The sequence below is a fragment of the Coenobita brevimanus genome, chromosome 94 (genome assembly GCF_032717465.1).
Source record: "Coenobita brevimanus isolate Jiangsu-jjx chromosome 94, ASM3271746v2, whole genome shotgun sequence".
Taxonomy (NCBI): domain Eukaryota; kingdom Metazoa; phylum Arthropoda; class Malacostraca; order Decapoda; family Coenobitidae; genus Coenobita; species Coenobita brevimanus.
The window spans coordinates 41,472,285-41,493,083 of NC_137047.1; positions in this window are offsets into that span (position 1 = coordinate 41,472,285).

Below are 20,799 nucleotides of genomic sequence, written 5' to 3' on the forward strand. Positions count from 1 at the left end.
GGCCTAAAAAGTACTGAATACGGACGGTGGGTGTTAGCGACAAAGTGGGGGCATGTGGTGTATGGTGCGTAGGTAGACTAATAGGCCTTAAGGAATGGTATGTTACGCTAATGCCCGATGTTGGGTGCATTGAAAAAAAAAAAAAATCTCCATTCTTCACAGACTGAAAAGCTGCTTGACGCTGCCCTGGACTACCAATTCCCCGTCATCAGCCTGTACCTGCTGGTGAGTACGGCCCAGGCTGTGGGCTCCTCCTACGCCATCCTGAAGGGCGGCATAATCCAGCCAGGCACACTCGGCGTAGTCTGCATCAGCTACGCAGTCATCATAAGGCTGTGTAGGATGGGCAACACCTTCGTCAGGCAGGTAGTGATGAGAGAGAGAGAGAGAGAGAGAGAGAGAGAGAGAGAGAGAGAGAGACAGACAGACAGACAGACAGAGAGACAGAGACAGACAGACAGACAGACAAACAGACAGACAGAGATGCTTAACCTCTTACATATTCGTCAGACAGGCAGTGATATACAAAACTCCAGAGATGGGAAGACTGTATTCACATATGGAAATTATATTAGACGCATCTACCTGTTACATCAGAAAAAACTGGAACTGTGAAAACAACGTCCGTTATTTTAAGTGGTTAATTACGTAACGCCTCTCCCTTGGCGATTATCTCTGCACAGTACATATCCTTGCATGCCCTTCGTATGGTACTAATGTAAGCGCTGTCGATACTAAAATGATATAAACAGCATACAGTACAATGCTACTATTTAATGTGCAGAATGCATAGTTAAGGAAGACGTAAAGCCTTTAGGGCACCAATAATAAGACGACGAAAGAGGGAAATAGTTAAACGCTTTTGGTTTCTAATGTGTAGGTAAAAAAATTCAAGTATTTACGATATGAGAAAAGTAGCTGGTGCAATGAAGGCCTTGATAAGCAACAGAGGCTTGAGTGTTGCAGCTGCACGAGGCTTCCATGAAGGAGTGTTAGTGCCAACTTTAACATATTGATGTGAGACCATGGTGTGGCACGAAAATGAAGAGTCAAGAGTAAGAGCAATGGAGATGGGACTGCTGAGGAATGTATGTGGGGTACAGAGGGTGGACAGGATGCGAAATAATGTGATTCGTGAAAGATGTGGAGAGAGGAAGTCAGTGGACACCAGAATCGAAGAAAGTTTACGGAGATGGTATGGTAATATGGAGTGAATAGATAACAATAGAGTGGTGAAAAAGGTATATCTGAGCGAATTTGAAGGAAGGAAGAGGCGAGGTAGGCCAAGGAGAAGGTGGAGAGATATGGTGGATAAGTGTGTGAGGAAGAGAGGTTTGGAAGTCGGTGAGGCTAGGGAACTGACAAGAGATCGAGCTGGCTGGATGAATGTTGTGAGGAGAAGTGCATGATCAGGGATTTGGCACCCTTTTTAACGTTGCAGCGTCCGGATTGACTCAGTCGGATACATGTATGTGAAGCTACAGAACGTGGTGCATGTTTTTGGCGTATCCGATAGAGCCAGGATTCCGGGGGCTTGAATGAATGACTGCAAGCGTGGCCCATGGATTGGGCAAACTTGGACTGTCTGGACATTGCTACTCCTCACCCTGCCCTAGGGTGGGAAAGGAGATCTGGATGATAATGATGATGATGATGATGATAATAAATAATAATAATAATAATAATAATAATAATAATAATAATAATTATGATAATAATAATAATAATTCTATATATCTCTCATCCAATCCTACGTTGCCCTATGAGAAGCGTAGGAGCCTGGGGCTAGGCAAGTTGGTCCTGACATTTAAGATGAGAATGACCAACCTCACTCATCCCTGAGTGGCATTACGTGAGCAATAAACCCCAACAATCCCTTGGATATAAACCTTCACCGACTCAATCCGATTGGAGCGCCTTAATTACCCACTAAACCACCAGGCGGCTTTAATTTGGTTGTATGGTTACCACCCAGGATAGTAAATGGTTTCCTGGTGTACAGCAAACCATTTGACTTGTCATTCGGTGTAGAGTAACCCACAGGCAGAACAAAGAGGAAAGAATGAAGGAAAGAAAGACAGAATAAATACTACTACTATAAACCACTGCTACTGCTACTACTACTAGTACCACTACTACTACTACTACTACTACAACTATTACTACTACTACCACCACCACCGCTAGTACTGCTACTACTACTACTACAAGCTAAGAAACATGGAGATTCTGTACAGCAAACTTAGAGAATCAACGGGAAATGCAAAGCTTTGTATTAAGAAATCTAAGTCTAAATGCATGATATTTGGCAGAGGAGGGTATGATGAAGAATTACAAAAGTTGGTAATTGCAGGAGATAACCTTCAGGTCGTTGACTGTTACAAATATTTACGATATTGTTACTTCCCCGTCCCACACTGCCACAGACTCCAACAGCAGTAGTTCAGTATAGGAAGGACGTTGCCCAGTGAGTTGTTCTTCCCATGGTCAGCCTTTCGGTGTGCAACAAGACCAGCTGAGACATTGTAAAGAAACTCTGGCTTCTTAAGTTCACTGTCTTTATTTTCCCAAAAGTTACACTTAATGCATGCCAACTACACTTCACTGTTTTCACAGGTACCGGAGCTATACAGTCTTCACTTACACTTAATGTTTGCCCATTTCACTTCACTGTTAATCACAAGTACCTACAGGTTCTCTCTTCATACCTGATCTTTACATCTTCACTTATGACACTGAACTGACACTGAACTGAAACGAAACTGAACTGAAAACTGACTGAAACTGCTCTAGTCTCTTTTCCATCCTCATATAAGCTTCCTAGATTGTAGTGTGATCTATTACTTCTCCAAAGTTCTTGTGCATTCTCGAGGGAGCAACAGTTACAACAGTTGTCAACTCAGAGACGTCCAAAATATCCTAGAGTTTTCTTACACTACTTAACACTCTGAACTATTTAGCATACAAACTGAGATAAAATTACATGATTTAACAAACATTCAAATTAATAAAACAGTATAGAGAGAAAAAAAGAGTATAAAAATTAATGCATAACTTACAAAATACCTCCGCTCACAAATCGCAGGCTAACTGGCAATTCTTACACATAACGGTAAAAATACGAGAAACACCGAGAAACTTCCAGTAATTCCTACATCTCAACAATGTTATATACAGCATCATGGAATGGGTCAAAGAGGTGTTGAGTTTGGGCTGAACAAGCTTTATGCAAATCTCAATTTTGTCCTTAGAAGCATCAAGGGTGTCTGTACACACTCTTATTTCTTTTTAGCGCATATTGCCTCCCTGACCATGGACTGGCTTTGTGGGATGGCAACAGAATAACAAACACGAATAATTTCAACAGATTTGAGGTTGCAAGGAACTAATGATAAGTTTAAATGTACCTCCAGACATGAGCATTCGTGATGTTGCTGAAGAAAGTAAACAACAATTATTTAAACATCACATTGTTGTAATTCAAGTGAGATTTTTCAGAAAGATTTTGACTTCACCAAACCCTCTTCTGAATATTATTTTCAGTGTTTTATTCGAACTAGCAGATATTAATTTTGTTTTGAATATGCACTTTTTATTTGCTGCATCTTTTACCTTGATGTCTGGTGGCATATGACCCTGGTAGTTGCACCGCCAGATTTTAAGTATATTCCATCAATCAATCAACCCTCTTCTGAAGATGTGTATTCCATGACTCAGACTAGAATACATAAATAGTATAAAAGAAAACTTCTGGGGCAGATATAACAAGAGATTTTAGAACGTTCAAACAGTAGTCTTAATATTATGAGTTCAAAGACACAAACAGCTAAGGCGATATTTTTCACAAGTTAAACAACAACAACAACAACAACAACAACTACTACTACTACTACTACTACTACTACTACTCAAAAATTCGCAGTGCTCCAAAGATTGCATCACTGAGTTTGAAAGCCAGTGCACACTGTCTCATTAAATTCCTTTTACTCTAACGACCTAAAAGCCCTATCTTCTCATCTTGAATGGCGAGGTCTGGCAATATATATATATTTTTTTAAATAACAGAACAGAGGAAGGAAAAACAAATGAATTTAAGAAGTAATCCATACACCACTAACACTAGAATATGGTGCTAATCACGAAGAAGTGCTATGGAAGAATGCATAGCCGTGTCATTGCCTTTTTTCCCTGACACAGTTACATGAAACAAGATAGAAAATGATGACAATTTGAGCCCTTCTATTTGAGCACCTATTTCCTCCTTGACATGTCCATGGCAGGTGGGTGGCGTGGTGGGAACGCTGAAGGATCTCAAGTGTGTCATCACCAGTCCCTACGTCAGGTCAAAGGTAGGGGTGAGAGTGAAGGGGTGAGGTGGGTGTCGATGATAGTGAGGGGTGGGGTGGAGAGAGGGTAGGAGTCCGACAGAGTGCGGTGATTGAAAGCGAGCATGAAGCGAGTGTGAGGTGTGTGTGAAAGTGAGACGGGAGTGAGGCTGGGTGTGAGTGGGAATGCGGGATGGGGGTAGGGACAGGGTGAGAGTGAGATTGAGTGACTGGGACTGGAGTTGGTTGTAAGCGAGATTCAGGGACGAGGGTGGATGCGAATTTGAGGGTTAATGAGAGTGGCAGATTGGGGGGTGAAGCTAGGTGTGAGCAGGTGAGAGTCTGAGGAATGCAGTGAGTCCGAGTGCCTTTGTAGATATCGTAACATCTCTTTCTTTGCGATTTATTATGCACATGGCATCACAGTACCCCGTTGTATGTTACCGAGGCAGTCTAAATCGATATTAAAGCTATATAAACATCATAGAAAAGAATTTATGGTGTAGTATATAAAATAAATCCAAAAGGAAGAGGCGCTACGAAGCCTCCGATGTCACCTAGGACACGGGTTAGGAATGGGACTGGGGTGAAGTGAGGGTCTGAGAAGGAATGAGGAGAGTGAGAGGGAGGATGAGGCGGGTGTGGTGTGAGGATGAGAATGACAATTAGAAAAAGGATGTGGGGGGGGGGGCAGAGTGTGAAAGAAGGTGAGGGTGAGGCGGAGGAGGGGTGCAGATGAGGGTGAGAATGACAGTGAGTGTGAATGAGGATGGGGGACCGAAGTGTGAGAGGAGGTGAGGGTTAGTCGGAGTGTGAGTGAAAGTGACAGAGATTTTTGATTGGAATATCAGTGTGGGTGAGGGTGAGGATAAGAGTGTATTTGAGGGTGAGGGTAAGGGTGAAAGTGAAGGTGAGTGAGAGTGAGGGTACATGTATTAGGGTGAATGTGAGGGGTGGGGTGAAAGTGAAAACAAGGGTTTGTGAGGGTAAGGGTACGGGTGAGAGTGTGGAAGTGAGAGTTGGGGTGAAGATGAAAGCAAGAGTGTGTGAGAGTGGGGGTGGGAATGTGTATGAGGCTGGGCGTTGAGGTGAAAGGAAGGGTGGGGGGGAGTACGAGTTTGAAGTGAAAGTTAAGATGAGGATGAAAGTAAGTTTGTGTGAAAATGGGAGTGAAGGTAAGAATAAGTGTTGGACTAGGAATGATGGTGAGATCTAGGGCGAGTGAGAGTGAAGGTGACTGGTAAATATGTACACTCGCTCCAAGAACTATCTGTCCAAACACTGTGGAGATCAATTATGAGACTACAAACGATAAATATTGGCATATGAGGGCTGCTCGGGCCGGAGGTTGGTAGACGTGTATTACCGTGGATGCCATATGTTGATTTATTGGAATCTTTCTAGGCATTCGTCAGATATAACCAATATGTCGTTAATACTGTAGGCTCATGAAGTTACTCATTTACATATCTTAAAATTACAGTTAATAAATTTGTGTGTTAATCAAGTTCACTGCTGTATAATCGACTTGTGAAAGTTTGGCCATATGTTTCGGTACAGGCCAATATCATCCAACAATCTTATATCACCCATTCAAAATCTTATCATGTTACGGTATAATATCTCCCCTTGTATTGATAAGCTTCTGATGTGGACCCCGTAATATGTGATGATATTGCGGCGTTTTGCATGACTATCCAAATGTAGGAAATTTATTCATGAATTGGTTACCTCTTTTATATTGGCTAGTATCTTGTAGAACCGTCTCCTGCCTTTGTTACGGAATTAAACCTGTTAGTCATGGATGCCACCTGCGCAGATGTTTGGTTGCATCCCTTGGGGTCTCTTTAACGCTCCCACGCCTCTAATGCTGAAATGATAACAGCATCGCGGGTCAGATGACATCCCGAATCCGGCATGTATTTCAGTATGGATACCCAAACATACTCGATGGGGTCTGAGACCTGGGGATCAGGGTGGATGTGGAAAAAGAGGTGGCCTACACTGGGATGTCGGGCAAACCACTCCCTAACCGCTGAATACGTATGGATGGGTCTGTTATCCTGCAGGAGATAGAATGGTTCCCCCACAGGAAAAAGCATCATCTCAACGGATGGTAGGAAAGCTCCCTCTGAAATGTCAGTATGACACCACCTGCGTGCATCCATCCGAACACATTAGCACTGACCCTGCCACCCCTGTTGCATACCACCACATGCCTTGCCTCGAACCTATGACCATATAATAGTATAATATCAGAAATTTATAATAATATTGCATATTAGAATACTTCAGTACTATAAGTGATGACTAGCATTTAATATATAGAGCTTCTTCAAAGAAAATATAATCAAAGGAATATACAAACACTCATAGAAATCCATCAGTGCACTACAGACTTGCTAATGACTAACAGCCAAGCATCAAGTCCATGTGAGGGACCATCGGTGCAAAAGGTTTCATCACAAAACACTAGTTTGTCCCAAAATCTATCATCCTTTTCAGCATATTCAACTGCGTATATATAGCCTATTGTGGACGAGGTTCACATATATTACAGTTAATTATTCCTATATGGCAACACCCCTTCCCCACACCTCCTTGTGGTGGATATTGAAAGGTGGCGGGTGAGGACAGGCATACCAACCCTCCCGTGATATCACAAGACGGGACGTATGTATAATTTTGGAGCATATCAACCCCCCTCAGCATAGATATTTTTTGGACTGAATGTACAGGTATTTTATGGGAGTATAGATGAATAATAATTTTTTAATAATTGCATTTATATATTTATTTGTTGATTTATTTGTTTATTTATTCATTTGCTTGTTTATTTACATGGTCAGGTGAGTGAGGTGATGACGGGGGTGGTGGAGATACAAAGGCTCAATATGTGTGGATGGTATTCCCTCGACTACTCCACATTACTTGCCGTAAGTTATGGCATTTTTTACTTTTAAATATTCCTTTTTCTCATGCAAAATCAGTCTTTCTAAAAGTCGTATTCCGAGTGACATAGGAGACTTGGTAGCAATTCTTCCACTGTGATTTATTTTGCATATTACACCATGGCATTTTCCTGTTTGCTATTTGTACCGCTTTTAATGTCGATATATCATCATCATCATCATCATTTGTTGGCAAACGCCACAGGGCATATAGCCTCACCTACTCTCCGACTCCACGCACGAGGGGAGGCCCTTCGTTCAATCCTCTAAAAATCTCTCAACATTTGTTCTGTGGCCTTCCCCTTTGTCTCATGCACCCCTGCCACACTGTCGGGGGTCACTTTGACGCGGCGGCAGAGCTCGAAGCGTGGCTGGCAATGCCAAGTACACTGGAGGCCTGCCTACCTTTGTAGGGTTTGGCATCTGTTAGTCTCGTGAACCAAGCACTTCCCCCCTCCCCTGCATCACTGGTAAAGGAAGCTTGCTGGTGGTGTTGCTTATCCCTGTGCATCCCTGATCCTTGCAGGGCTTTTGCCTCCCCACGTATCTGCCGTGTGTAGCGCCCCATAACAGGAGTCCTGAGGGTTTAGCAGTGCTATATGATTCACCCTGCAGCTAGGAACATACCTCTTTGATCCCCTATCCTGGCTAGACAGGTGGCCTGGTTGGGCCCTGTCCGATCAATCAGCGGTCACTTGTTAGCTAGGGTCAAGTGGGCATGGTGGGGAGGTGGCTGTGGCTTCCATTGTTCTGGAGTCACCCTTATCTGAGCCCACCAGTGGTTACCTGCGTATACAGTACTCTCTCACTGCCTTTGGGGTCGCCAGCTGTGTAATCCCTGGCATATGACCTCCCTTTGTTGGGTTCCACGGTGGGTGGTTGAGTGAGGGAACGAAGTTTTTTTTTTTTTTTTAATGTGCATGGCTTTTTTAAATAACTCTGTTGCTGCCCTTGTATCTGTCCCACACTCACTATTGCTTAATACCACCTTGAAGCCTTACTAGGCCCCTGGAAACTGTCCTTCTTTGCCCCAGCATCCAGCTGGGATTGGGAGGCATTCCTGTTGGTCTGGTGCGGCTTTGGGGTCAGTTTTGGATGAAACAACATCGGATTCATATGCAGAATATCTAGTACTGAAATCCTCTGGGCCAGTATTAAATATTGACATTTCTGACTTGCACCATGCCATTGTTTGTGCTTGTGGTCAGGAGCCTAAAATTTCTTCCCAGGTAGGATGGAAGCTTCCTTGTTGAGGTGTCCTCCCCAGGGGAGAGCCGCTTACAGGCTCTGACTTCCGTTTCTGTTAAAGACGTATTTTGTGTTCCTCGTGCTACATTTAACTGCCTAAGGGTGTCATTTTTTCCCATGGCCTCTGACAATACTCAGAGGCACAGTAGTTGGAGGAATTGCGATCTTCTGGAGTGGTGACTGTTGAGAGCCTACGGAAGTAAATGGATTGTAATCTGACCCCAACTCCGACCTTGTTCTTGACATTGACAAGTTAGCCTTGTCTGTTTCTGTGAAAATCACCTAGCTGTCACTTCATGTGATGCCGTATGTGCTGATATCAAAGTATTGTTTCCACTGTCAAGGGTATGGACATGTTAGCTGCTTTTGCCACCATGCACAGACTGGCCTTCCTGGTGTCTGTGTCTCCTGTGGTGGACCAAGCCATACCAGTGACTGTCCAAAATCTCTTAAATTCTATCACTGTGGGTGTCCCCATGCTGTATCTTCTTGATACTATCCTCACGACTGTCTAGAGAAGGAGATTCTGTTCATTTGTACACATGTGAAGGTTTCGTTTCCTGAAGGAAAGACGAGAGCCCAGAACTGTTTCTTCCAGCCCAGGGTTACTTATGTTTCTGTCTTTTTCAGAGTGCCTGTGTTCCATCCTGTGTTTCAGAAACTGCATAGTTCTATTCCATTGCTTCACTTCTCCATCTGGTGATTTACTTTTGGCTACTCCGAGGTTAGTACTGCTTGTGAGACTGGTGTTCACCGACCCTCTTCTGCTCCCGCTTTGGTGGATGAGGAGTTTGCCCACTTCCATGGTGGTGACAGATGTCCATGTTGACGTGCCTCTTTGTCCTGTCTTGTCCAGCCTTCCCCTAAGTTCCACTTATACCTGGTATATGTCACTTTGGTTCTTCAAAGTTCTTTGAGCCTGAAGATCATCCACCTTAAGTCACTGTTGTGATATTTGTGTGGACCTCTCTGCTACTTCCCCTGCCTTGGAGTCATTGGAGTGTAGCCAGGTAGCCTGAAGTTGGTGTTTCACTGGTGGTCCAGTCCCCACTTGGGGTTGGTGTCACGGGGATCGTTGGTGCGTCAGTTCTGCCCATGTATGATATTATCTTAACAGAGTTCTGGTTCTGTGGAGTTTGCTCCAACTTCTGAGGCTTCTGGTGGTGGTACTGGTCACCCTACCTCACCCAGGTCGACCTGCAAACCACCACCCCGGCAACCTGTTCTTCCAGCTCAGAAGAGTGTTGTAAAACTTTCTTCTTCCTCGTCCTCACGTTTGCTTTCAGATGGTCTGCACAATGTGTGGGTTCCTGGTGTTGGGCAGTCTCTGTCTAAGGACCTTCCTAAGCATTACTCCAAACCTGTTTGCTTTCAAGGGCTGTGCAGTCCCACAACTTATTCTGAGCCTCCCGCCACTATGGCTTCTGAAGTCCAATGGGATAACATATTTTCAGTGCCGGACTGGGACTTTTACTGCTGTTGACTTATTCCTGTGCTCGGCTGATGCTCTTTTTTATTTTATCTGAGGTGTGTTGCCAGACGTGTGTGGCAGCGACCATTTACCATTGCTTTTAACTGCTGCTGAGGGTAAACCTTAACCTCGTCTTCCTCATGGCGCCTTGATAGGGTAGATTGGTCACGGTTCATGGAATTAAGTTCCATTAACCGTTCTGTGAATGATTTTTATATTGTGTTAATGGGGCAGTGTCTTATTTCACTGGAATGTTGCTCTCATTGATCCTGTTATATATTCCAAGAATGAGAGGTCGGTTTCGTAAATGTTCAGTTCCATGGTTGAACCTTGAGTTCAGTTCCACAGTGAGAGCTTTCTCTTGGCTTCATCACCACCGTGGGGGCTCTCAGTATCTGGTGGCGTATTGCAGGGCGCGAGCTTATGTGCCTGGGTATTAAAGGAGGCAAGAAGTTCATTCTGGGAAAGGATTATGTTTCCCCCATCAACTCGAGGGCTTCCCTCACTGAGGCGTGTAAGGATATTTGCAAGAAAATTTGCCGTCTCCTCCTCTCCGGTTATATTTGCAGCAGGGGGAACTCTGGCTGATTCTTTGTCTGTTGTAGAGTTGCTTGCTGATCATTTTGCTAGTGTTTCACAGAAGGATGAAGATTTGCTTTCAGCATGCTACCATCGGCGCTTAGTCTCGTGGTCTCAGTTTTTCTTCTTCTGGAGAAGAGTCTTAAAATATCTCTGTCTGTTTCTGATCTCCGGGCAGCCTTGTCACATTGTCATGATTCCTCTCCTGAGTGTGATGGTATTCCTTATGCCTTTTTACGTCGCCTGTCTGATGAGACCCTCTCATTTTTGCTGTCATTGTTTAGTAAGATGTGGTATACTGGTGAGTTTCTGGCTTGTTGGGGAGTTGCTGTAGTTATCCCCATCTCCAAGCAAGGTATGGACCACCTACAGGGGACAAATTATCGGCCTATTGCTGACTTCATCTACAGTATGTGTGTAGTCTTGGGGAAGATGAACAGTGGTCGGCTTGTGTGGTTTTTGGAGAGAGATGGCTTTTTATCCCATCCAGTATGGTTTTCATAAAATGTGGTTTACCTTTGATGCCCTATTCTCCTTGAAATCTTCTGTCTGTGAGGCTTTTTCCACTAACCAGCACCATGTCACAGTCTTCTTCGGTCTGTAAAAGTCATACGACACTGCCTGGCATCATGGCAATTCACTTTCTCTTTAGGAGTTTGGTTTTTGTTGGCATTTGCTCATTTTCATTCAGCAGTTTTAATCCAGTCGTTTTTTAAGGCTGGGAGTGGAAGGGGAGGGGGTGCATTCTAATGCCTGTGCACTTCAAGATGGGGTGCTGTAGGGGAGTATCATTAGTGCTATTCTGCCATGTGTGGTCATCAAGTGTAATCAATGTACTTCCTGATAGTGTACATGGCTCACAATATGTTGATTTCCTTTTGATTTCCATCACTAAGTCTCAAAAGTCTCTGGTTGAGGGGAAGTTGTAGCTGGCTCTAAATAGTGTTTTCCAGTGGGCTGAGTCTCGTGGCATCCTTTTTTCTTCTACAAGGACAGTGACAATGCAGTTTGGTCATCCTCGTGGGGTTAACCCAGACCCTGACCTGCATATCTCTGGTTGCAGAATCTTTTGCGTGGAAGAGACTCGGTTTCTGGGTCTTGCATTTGGGAGGCAGCTGACGTGGGCTCTTCTTCATGTATTAAGTCCTTGAGTCTTGTGAGGGTTTTGGCTCATACCTCCTGGGGGGCTGACCGTCAGACCCCCACTTCCTCTTGCATTGATCCCTTATTCTTTCTAAACTTGAATATGGGTGTGAAGTCTACTCCTCTGCTACAGATGCCCGTCTCTGGATGTCAGATTCAGTGCATCTTGCTGGTGTGCATCTGGCAACTGAGGCATTCAAGTTCTCCCGGATATCGAGTTTATGAGTGGATGCTGATGTCCTCCTTATGGATTCACGTCCCCAGTCGTTGATGATGAGGTGTTGGTATCGTCTTCACTGACTCTTGGACTGAGTGCCTCGTGCCATGATGTCCCAGGATTTCTAATAATCTGTTTATGTCTTATCCTAGTTTCCCAGAGGCCTTTGGTTGCAGGGACTGGTCTGTTATGTCAGCCTTCTCTTTTCCTAGGTTAGCACTTTGTCTGCATCGGATCCCAAGGGCTGGTTTTTGGATACTCCCTCATAGGACATTCTGTAGGTCTGTTGTTGATTAAAAAAAAAAAAATCACTTCCCTCTCAGTTGCCCCTCTTCCTCTTTATAGAACATGCCCCTGTTCATAAGGGGTCTGTCTCTGTTTAATCAGATGGATCAAAGTCTTACACTGGAGTAGGCTTTGGGGTCATCTTCCCTTTCTCCAGTCGGGGTGGCAACATTCTTGGCATTCCTTCAGTATTTATGGTGGATATGACTGCAATCTTATTTTCTCTCCAAATCATTTTTACTCTCCCCCAGTCGGTTTTTGTGGTTGTTAGGGGTTCTCGCTGCACTCTATCTGCACTGAAGTCTTAGTTCATCTCATCCAGTCCACCAGTTTTATCAGTTTTAGAGTGTCTTTTTCTCCTTGGTTGTCATGGTCGTCAGGTGGGTTATTGTTGGGTTCCTGCCCATGTGGGGGTAACCGGGAATAAGCGGGCGGATCTGCCAACTAAGGCAGCAGTGGCTTGCCTTCCTGCTTTTGTGGGATCCCATCCTCCCATATATCGTCAGCCTGCATGTGATTTTTACCCCATTATTGCTTAACAGATTCTGCGATGCTGGCAAGACCGCTGGGACGTATGGGACCTAACAAGATGCATGCTATTTCCAGCAAGATGGGATGCTTCACTTACCGAGGTTTATCTTGCTGGTGGGAGACTGCATTATGCCGGCTGCAAATTTGCCTCACCCAGTTTGCACGTGGATTTTTAATGGAGGGCGTTCTCTTCCATCCTGTGGGTATTGCTTGGTCGCTCTAACTGTTGGTCACTTGCTGGTGGAGCGCCCCAGTCTTGGGAATTTACCCCGTCAGTACCTCTATGAGCGCCAGGTGGGTGATGGCTCATACCGTCTTCTGATGGTGGTTGGGGAGATAATCTGTGCAGTAACAATGAATGTCAAAAATAAAGTATTAGTGTAATGCCAGCTCTCTATGAGAGAGATATCCCTACTTTTCGTGGTGGAGCGGTAATGCACACTCATGTAATATGTCTCTGTTTGCAACCTAAATTACTCCTACGGAACGGCAGCATTCTTTGTCTAGGTGAGGACACTACAAATACTTCGCTAATTATGGAATCACATCCTTGCATTTAAGATTGGTTTTGTTAATATCAAGTAATGTTAGGAACGACTTGTGAAATGTCTTTGGATATGGTAATCTGTGAGTAAATTGCTTTGGATGAAATGCAAGTTTTGGGCTGGAAACAGCCGACGTGGTTGTAGTATGGATGAAGGGCCAGATGAACGCACGATCATAGCTAATGCGTTCTTTCTTTTACGGGTTACTAGAATGGGTTTAATCTTGACATAACTTTCAGAAATGGGTAATGACTGGAAACATAATGTCATTACACTTCTATGAACAGTCTCTACCATCGGACACAAGGGGTGGTTGTTCTTAGTCATATATTGTATCACATTACAGTAAAAGGCACAGAGCATTCATCATTACGATCACACATGGTACGACTTACTTCCCATTAACTGGTATTACCATTATCACGAACTGGTGGTACTGACTTTGGCCTCTGATAATAAAGGCTTATAATTATATTTAGGGGCGATCTTGGGTCCGAGGACATGCGCGCGCGCGTGTGCATGCATGCGTGTGTGTGTGTGTGTGTGTGTGTGTGTGTGTGTGTGTGTGTGTGTGTGTGTGTGTGTGTGTGTGTGTGTGTCACGGACAACGTGCACAAGAATACTGAGGTGTATTGTGCTGAATACATTGCAGTGCAGTAGGTGTTACTGAATCCCCAAACTCACTTTGAGTACTAGCTTAAATCCTGTCCTTCATAATCTTTGAATTGTTCGCTGTCGCTTGCAGAACATGTCAGTCTGTTTTGAAATAGGTGGGAGGGACTCTGCTCTAGGCGTTTCATTATCAGGTTGTCTTTTATATTTTATCCTTGCAAACTTCAGACACTTCTGTTCTGAGGGTGTGAGGTTTCGAATTTGACAGAAGATGTATACAGTAGACTTCATTAACTTTCATGTAAACAAGTGTATGATACCTTAAGATATCCAGTTACTGACACAGCAATAATAATAATAATAATAATAATAATAATAATAATAATAATGATAATAATAATAATAATAATAATAATAATAATAATAATAATAATAATAATGATGATGATAATAATAATAATAGTAATAGTAAACTCTCCCCAGATCGTGAGCACAGTGGTGACCTACCTCGTCATCCTAGCACAGGTCGGAGGCGACACCGAAAACTAAGGCTGAGCTTATCTACAGACATCCCAGATATAACACATTTACAGGCAGTCTTTATTATAACCAAGACTAAAACACATCTTCAGGATAATACTACGTCTGATCATATCTACATGATATATGTACATTTAAATCTGCAACACACACACACACACACACACACACACACACACACACACACACACACACACACACACACACACACACACACACACACACACACACACACACACACACACACACACACACACACACACACACACACACACACACACACACACACACACACACACACACACACACACACACACACACACACACACACACACACACACACACACACACACACACACACACACACACACACACACACACACACACACACACACACACACACACACACACACACACACACACACATATAGATACATAGATAGATAGATGTGTGTGTATATATATATATATATAGATAGATAGATAGATAGATACATAGATAGATAGATATTATACAGAGAGAGAGAGAGAGAGAGAGAGGCAGTCTTCGTTACGAAAATGTCTGAACTCACATAACAAACATCTGCATACAGTTGTCATTATAAAAGAGCCTCAACACACTAAATAGCTTCGTCTAAATGCGTCTACAGAATACATCGACGTCTCAATACATCTACAGGATAGAACTACGTCTGAATACATCCACAGGATATACGATGTCTGCATACTTCTACAGGATAATATGACGTCTGAATTCGTCTCCAGGATATAACGACGTCTGAGTACAGGATAAAATGTACTGACGTCTGAGTACATCTACAGAATACAAAGACGTTTTAAGTCATCTACAGGATATAACTACGCCTAAAAACATCTAAAGGATTATCTACGCCCGCATGTCTACTGGTTTTATGTAGCCTACATACGAATATAATTATATTTCATACAGGCAGTTCTCATATTTGAGACATTGAACACATTTACAGGAAATCTTCGTCATAACCACCTCTGAGCGCATGTATTAAATATCTGCTCTCTTTACACTCCGTTGGCTTAAGAATGCTGTCCCTCTAATTTCAGTGCTGAGTCAGAAGAAAAGAATAAAATTTGAATATGATGGATGTCAATGTGAACTGTTATAAAAAGGTTGTGAAGCTCTAGTAATCTCCTTTTTTTGCCATTGAGCTCCGTAATTAAGCTAGAAAAGGACGAAAATCTGGGCCAGACTAGAGTAAAACCAGTGAAGTATTATAAAAACAAGGAAGATTTCATTATAACGACGTGTGAGCACATTTACAGACTAAAATACGTCTAAGTACATTTACAGGCAGTTTTCATTATAACAACATCACGCAAAAGCAAAATTAGAAGCAGACTTCATTATACCGAAGTATTAAACATATATACAGGATATAAGTAACCTGTGCACCTCTTCAGGATATAATAGCATATGAACATATCTCTAGCATCTAAGTTCATCTGAAAATATTGACAGGCAGACTTCACTATAAGGACACTAAACATATCAAAACGATGTATCAATGTCTAGCTCACCTATAGTTGGTTCTCATTTAAAGTACATCTAAATATACATTTTCCATTTAACTGCCGCAAAACACGAATACTCACTGTGTATATAGTTCTCAATATAAGGACTTATTAACACATCTACAGGATATTATAACATTTAAGTACATTGCAGTCGTTTATCATTATCATCACATCTTACACACTAACAGGATTTAAGTACATCTAATCACATTTTCATCTAAGCACATTACAGGATATATGGAGCTTTTTGTACGATTATGATAAGCCTTCATTATAACCATATCTACCTATCTACAAAATTTAAAGATGCTTGAACACATCTATAGCATATTAAGAAAGTCTAAGATCATTTAGTCAGTCTTCACTCTAATGACGCCGGAATATTTGTACAGGATACTACTATTACGAAGAAGCACATGTACAAATTTTAACGATTTTTATACACATATCCAATGTATTAGTATGGCATGCACACTTACAGGATGTCCTCATTATAACAACGTAAATCATTCCTAACTATAAGTCAGTCTGATGGCGTATATTCCACTTTTATCAGCCTATCAACAGACATATATATCTGGCTAGGCAAGTCCCCTGTTAGGACTTTAAAGGCTATATCTGTCTTCACGAGCTTGTGTTAAGAGTTATGTGAATTACCTAGTTTGTTAGGAGGATGGAAACTGACAATCGTGGCGCATTAATTCAATAAACCACACAAGTGGAAAGAGTCTTAATGGGTTTTATATTATCATCTCTCCTGTCTGAATATATTTGGACCTTAACTAAGGTGAAAGGGGTTCGGGATATATATATATATATATATATATATATATATATATATATATATATATATATATATATATATATATATATATATATATATAGCTTATTCTAAATAACTAGTAATTAACGAATTTATTGACCTGGAACAAAGAGCAAAAGAAGAGAGAGAGAGAGAGAGAGAGAGAGAGAGAGAGAGAGAGAGAAACATAAAAACATAAGAAGAGAGGATAACTGCAGTAGGCCGGTTGGCCCATGCTATGAGAGTAACTGAACTACTAGAATGAGATAAGGATAGCAAAGAAGAAGGCTCTCCCCCGCCCTCCAAACCCTCCAGTCGAAGCCGGCAGGAAAAAGTCAGAAAGAACACCACGCAGTATAGAAAAACTGGCGTGGACATTTTACAGGAAATTGTGAAAGGAGAATAGAGACTATCATAATGTAACCTGAAAAGGAAAAATAATAAGTTAGTATTGGTTATAAGATTTTCTTTTTTTTATATCCACCCCTTATTTGTCATATACTTATCTACCCTATGCTTGAAACTTTCAGTGGAAGAGGCAGCAACTACTTTACTAGGTAGCTTATTCCATTCGTCTACTACTCTATTACCAAACCAATTTCTACCTATTTCCTTATTGAAACGGAGCTTTTCTAGTTTGAAACCAGTACTCCTAGTTCTATCCTGTATGCTTACTTTAAGTACCTTGCTAATATCTCCCTTATTTATACCATTCATCCACTTAAGCACCTCAGTTAAGTCTTCCCTTACTCTACGTCTTTCTAGCGAATGCAGACTTAGTCTTTTCAGTCTGTCTTCATATGACAGGTTCCGAACATCGTGTATCATATTTGTCATTCTTCTCTGTACATTTTCTAACGAGTTAATATCCATTCTATAGTAAGGACACCAGAACTGTACTTTTTAGTCTAAGTGTGGCCTTACTAATGCTAGATAAAGTTTCAGTATTACTTTTGATGATCTATTGCCCACGCTTCTCGAATAAATCCTAAGACCCTATTTGCTTTATTTCTCGCATTAATACACTGTTGCCTTGGTTTAAGGTCGTTACTAACCATAACTCCTAGATCTCTTTCGCATTCCGATTTGCTAATTTCTTTGTTATCTAAGCTGTATTTAGTATCTCCAATGGTCTTGCCTACGTTAAGTACTTTACATTTTTCAACGTTAAAATCCATTTGCCAAGTTTTAGACCATTTGGACAATGTATCGAGGTCCTTTTGTAAGTTACGGCAATCGTCAGTCGAGTTAATGATACGCCCTATTTTCGAATTGTCGGCAAATTTGCTGATGCTGCTATTGACTCCTAAGTCTAGATCATTTATATATATAATAAATAATAAGGGACCGAGTACTGAACCCTGTGGTACACCACTAGTTACTAATCCCCAATCCGACTTAGTTCCATTTATTAATACTCTCTGCTTTCGTCCTTTCAGCCAGGATTCTATCCATTTTAAGATATCGCCGTCCATACCGTGTGCTCGAACCTTTCTAACTAACGTTTCGTGTGGGACCCTATCAAAAGCTTTACTAAAGTCCAGATAAATAACATCGTAAGCTTTATCGCTGTCTCCTGCCTCATAGACCTCCGAGTAGAATGACAACAAGTTTGTGAGGCAGGATCGCCCTTGCCTGAATCCGTGCTGACTTTCGTTTATAAGATGAAATCTTTCTAAGTGTTCTCTAATTTTATTTGCCAAAATTGACTCTAACATTTTCCTACTATTGACGTTAGACTTATCGGACGATAATTCGACGCAGCTGATTTATCACCCTTTTTAAAGATGGGCACTACGTTTGCGGTCTTCCACGCCTCTGGAACTTCTCCTGAACTTAAAGAGTCATTAAATTATGTTAAAGGTGGCTGACATAATTCTTCTTTGGTTTCTTTTATAATTTTTGCATATATATCGTCCGGACCTGGCGATTTTTGAGATTTTAATTTATTATTTTTTTTCAATACGTCCTCCTTACTATAGTCGGACTCACGCCCGTTTGCGGCTGTGGTGTGGCCCGCACCTGTGTACAATTGTGCCACGTTTCCCCAACTTGCGATGTGAAACGGAAGCTATTTATGTACAAGGCATCACAAATTCGATAAATTCTGATGAATAAAACTTACACTTGTGTATTTTGATGGATGAATCAACAGTAATCTTATTATGCATAAAATATTTATACAGTAACACAGAAACATGGTATACATATTGTACAGTGTTGCTAAAAGATATTGTAGTCACTTCTAATGGTTTTTAGCGTAGTTTTAGGGTGGGTAATAATATCACAGTTATGGATATAAGATAATGAGCCTGAAAAAAGAAGATATATGCCAATATCCAAAGTAAAAGAAATAATTCATGTAATTCTTGTGAGTGGCAACACTTACACACCCAATCTGGCCTAAAATAAAGTACGTACCCCTCCGTATACCCAACCATAGCTTGTACAGGTGTTGCTAGGGAAAAATGCTCACATTTACTGGCTTTTACAATAATTTTAAGGGCGAGGAATAATCACATTTATAATCATAAGCTAATATGTAGGACAAAATAGTAGGCATATGCCAATACCGAAGTAAAAAAAAAAAAAAACTATTCACTCGCGAGCGGCAACACTTCCACACCCAGTCGGTGGCCTTGACAGATAGCTTCCCTACAGAGAGAGAGAGAGAGAGAGAGAGAGAGGCAGGAGAGGGGCATGCATTGAATGCATTGTCGGCATCACTAAATATAACAAAACCAAATTAACAAATGAAAGCACAATTATAAACAACTTATAAAAGAATCAAAAGTACTCAGGGTGGCTCACATTTCCCGCCAGGAGAGAGAGAGAGAGAGAGAGAGAGAGAGAGAGAGATAACGGTATAGAAAACGTGGCAACACTGTACACAGGTGCGGGCCACACCACAGCCGCAAACGTGCGCGAGTCCTACTATAATGGTTATTTTACTAAGAATAGTTTCCGTATTCTCATCGTAAATATTTGCTGCTTGAGGGACCAGGTCTAGATTTTCCTTGGTGAATACTGATATGAAATAATTATTTAGGATAGAGCACATTTCTTTATCTTCACTGGTAATGTCACCTGATTCTGTTCTGAGTGGTCCTATCCTATCTTTATTTTTCGTACGGTACATTTGATAAAAACCCTTGGGGTTTTCTTTTGATTCACTTGCAACCTTAATTTCATAACTTCTCTTTGCTTTTCGTATCTCCCTCTCTACCTCCTTATTTAAAATCATGTACCGGTTACGTAAGTGTTCCTCTCCACGTTTTATTATTCTATCTATTCCTTTCCTTTGGCCTATGAGAGATTTTAATCTGTTGTTTAACCATCTTGGTTCTGAATTATTCGTTCTAAACGGATTTGGAGAGAGAGAGAGAGAGAGAGAGAGAGAGAGAGAGAGAGAGAGAGAGAGAGAGAGAGAGAGAGAGAGAGAGACCGGATGCGACACGAGGTTATGAGAAAGGAGGGATGACAGGAGGGAGGGAAGGAGGGGGTGAGGGAGGGAAAGGATGGAGGAAGGGAGAGAGGGAGAGAAGGAAGAAGAGGGAGATAGGAGCAGGGAGGAGGGACATGAGAGAGAATAAAGGAGAGGGATGATGGAGGAAGTGAGGGAGGGAGGGAGAGAAGGAAGGGGAGAGAGAGAGAGAGAGATCAGAGGGAGACAGAGACACAGAGGCAGACAGAGATCAGACAGACATAAAACGGACTTGATGCCAGGTTATGAGATGAGAGAGAGAGAGAGAGAGAGAGAGAGAGAGAGAGAGAGAGAGAGAGAGAGAGAGAGAGAGGACTGGTAGTAATTTAAGGTTAATAAGTAAGGCGAACCAAATAACCACATATGTTTTTAAGGTTAATAATTAAGGCGAACAAAACAACTACATATAAACGAATGAGTTAAGAAGCAAATAAGAGGCTACTGAATGGAACATAATCGAGCAAAGTAAATGCGATATTCATATTTGTAATTGAAACCCGTAAGAAGAGACATTA